At 47.4% G+C, this 3,109-nt stretch overlaps 1 pseudogene across 1 annotated transcript; it reads left to right on the top strand.

Moving 5' to 3' along the window:
• The first annotated feature begins 1,137 nt into the window (after positions 1-1,137).
• Positions 1,138-2,449, top strand: LOC108516071 (pregnancy-specific beta-1-glycoprotein 5-like; annotated as a pseudogene). The gene is made up of 3 exons (XR_001881711.1): positions 1,138-1,201; positions 1,540-1,818; positions 2,195-2,449. The product of XR_001881711.1 is annotated as a pregnancy-specific beta-1-glycoprotein 5-like (transcript).
• Positions 2,450-3,109: the final 660 nt, after the last annotated feature.

Below are 3,109 nucleotides of genomic sequence, written 5' to 3'. Positions count from 1 at the left end.
ATGCACATGTACCCTAGAACTTAAAGTATAATAAAAAGAAAAGAAAAGAAAAGAAAATAGCAATCATCATATCTCACATCCCAAAGCCTTCAAGAATATACAAGTGCCACATGACCAGTACGGAATCGACCAAAAACTAATCACCAAGTTAGAAACGTGGTGAGAGAGAAAAAACAAAAAGAAAGAAGAAAAAGGGCAGGAATGTATTTGGCCTATCACCTCCCACTTTTGCGTACTTAACTGATGTGAAAAGAAATGCTCACCTGAGCATTTTAGGTTTTGAATCTTTCAGATTTAGGATGCTAAACCAGTAAGTATGTGACAAACGTTTCAGAATCAAAAAATGTCAGAAATCCAAAACACTTTTTGTCCTAAATCTTATGCATAAGAAATACTCAATCTGTGTGAACTATAGGCATCAAGCTGTACAGCAGATCTCTAGAACCTCCCCATCTTGCATAACTGAAACTGCACACCCATGAACGCCTTCTGATTCTCCCCACTCCCAGCAGCTCTCTTCTCAGATTCACTCTGGAATTCACTTACATGAGGTCCCCAGAGTAGTCAAGCCCATGGAATCAGAGAGTAGAGTGTCCAATGGAAGAAAATATTTGCAAAACTTCTCCCCAAATTTGTCTCATATCCATCAAACACACATGGTCCATGAGGACCAGATTTCCAGGAGTTCATTGCCACCCTTTCCACCAGTCAGCTCTGCATTTGCAAATATCCACATGTATTTCTGGAAAGATCCACATAGTCCTCACCTGTCCTCTGCAGAAGGAGAGGAAACTTAAAGAACCCCAAACAGGGAACATGGTTCTGCTCCAAAGCCACCAGATCTTGCCTGTCCCCTTTACTCTTTCTAGATCATTCCTTGCACTCTGCTCTGTCTTTGGAGGTCACTGGAACAAGTAAGTCATCATGAAACACCTGCAGAAAACTGCCCCACCTTGTACCTCCACTGCCTGATGACTGAACTGACCTCCAGGCTTGACTCTGGTCTCCCCTGTCTTCTTTCTGCTGAAATATTCAGTCCCAGGCCAGGCTGCTCAGTATCTTCAGGATTTCAGGACAATGGGAAGTCCCATTATTACTCATCTCTAGAAAGTCCTTGGAAATGGAAGCTGCAGAGAAATGACATCTGGGGGGGGCAAAGTAGGATGGAATTTGGAAGGGGCCCAGCAGTTGCACATTCCAGGTAAGGAACCCAAGGTAAGCCAGCCAGACAGTTGATTAGAGAGGGACTGGGAGGGGTGCCAGGGGCTGTGACTCCCACTGATGTGTCTGTCCATGATCCAACACTGCTGCTTAATTCACACTTGAGAAAGTCTGTGCTTCCGTGAGACAGAGCAGGTGGCCTCACAGTCTTTGAGCCCTTAGACCATCATGCATCTGTCTTGTGACACACACACCAGCTATTGACTTTCAAAGACTCGAGTGGGCTGAGAGGTGGGAGATGCCAACTCTGATGGAAGGATGCCTGCGGAAGAATAAAAGGTGTCACACAGGACAAACTTCTCTCTGTTATCCACACAGCGGAGCTGCCCAAGCCCTACATCACCAGCTACAACTTCAACCCCATGGAGAATAAGAATGTTGTAGCCTTAACTGTGAACCTAAGACTCAGGGCTACACCTACGTATGGTGGGTAAATGGTCAGAGCCTCCGGGTCAGTTCCCAGGCTAAAGCAACCCGGTAAAAACAGGATCCTCATCCTAGCCAATGTCACAAGAAATGACACAAGACCCTATGAATGTAAAATACGGGACCGAGTTGGTAGCATCCCCAGTGACCCAGTCACCCTGGAGGTCCTTTGTATCTTTGGTTCCTCTGTGGACAAGGTCACCAGCTAAAATCCAAACAACCAGAGACCAGGCACCTCAGTCTCTCTCACGTCCAAGTACAGACACTTTTATTTCTGGACACCCGAGCTGGTCATGACTCTCTGCCCTGGGAAAACCTGGGTAGGCACATCTTAAACAAGAATATAAGGTGAGGAGACTTGGGGTCTACAGCCTGTGATGGGAGAAACAGGTGAATACCTCAGGCCTCGGCTCAGTGAACACAGGAGCGGTTTGGCTGGGCCTTGAGGGTGTGTCTTGGCTCAGAGGGACACTGGTCCCTTTAAGAGACCAGAAGCATCCCCTTCCCTCAGATGACATCACCTGTGGCTTTATTCTCTTTACTCCAGATGGTCCACACATCCCCAGCATTTTGTCTCCATTCGCCTATTACCGTACAGGAGAAAACCTCTACTTGTACTGCTTCGCGGACTCTAAACCACCGGCAGAGTATTCTTGGACGATTAATGGGAATTTTCTTCAATCAGGACAAGAGCTCTTTATCCCCAAAATTACTACAAAGCATAGCGGGCTCTATGGTTGCTCTGCTCGTAACTCAGCCACTGGCAGCGAACGTTCCACATTCAGGACGATCAAAGTTTCTGGTAAGTGGATCCCTGCACCATTGGCAATAGGGTTTTAGGTAGAGTCTCTCTGGCTTTCAGAGAAGAGTCAGGAAAACATATTTATTCCCAGCCTGTGTCCCATGGGCAGAAGCAAATCCCAATTTCTCCTCCTGAACTCTCCCAATTTGTTTCCAGAGACTCTCCTCTCCTTGTGTTTCTGTTTTCTCATGGCTGAACTTGAGTCCAGGCTGAGAAAGGTTGGGAGGGGGCTTTGTCAGTCCTGAGCCCTATGTGGTGGAGGAGGCTTCACAAAGGGACAAGAAGGAGAGCCCTCAAGGTCAAGTTTTTTCTCACTGTCACCAACACATCCCTTTCTACCACGTCTTTGTTTTCTTTTACCTACTCCATGAGCTACAAGGAACATCTGAGGCTTTGAAACAAGCTCACATTTTTCCCCCAAATGAGAGGAGGAAGCCCCTTGGATGAGGGAGGAGCAGCTCAGACTGCTTCCTGCTCTGCTCCGAGCTTCTCTGGTGTCTGGGCCTGCTGGACTCCACCTGGGGTGGGACCAGCTTGTGTAGAGAAAGAGCCCTGGTGGCCTGTCCCGAATTCGGCAAAATCAAGTTGCCAGTTGAAGTGAATCTAGGCTGCAGGGAAGTAAGAACAGAGGGAGCCTCGGGGCTGACTCTTGAGCTGTTT

Source organism: Rhinopithecus bieti, unplaced genomic scaffold (genome assembly GCF_001698545.2).
Source record: "Rhinopithecus bieti isolate Rb0 unplaced genomic scaffold, ASM169854v2 scaffold_37645, whole genome shotgun sequence".
NCBI classification, from domain to species: Eukaryota; Metazoa; Chordata; class Mammalia; order Primates; family Cercopithecidae; genus Rhinopithecus; species Rhinopithecus bieti.
This window is presented reverse-complemented; position numbering and strand designations above follow the sequence as displayed.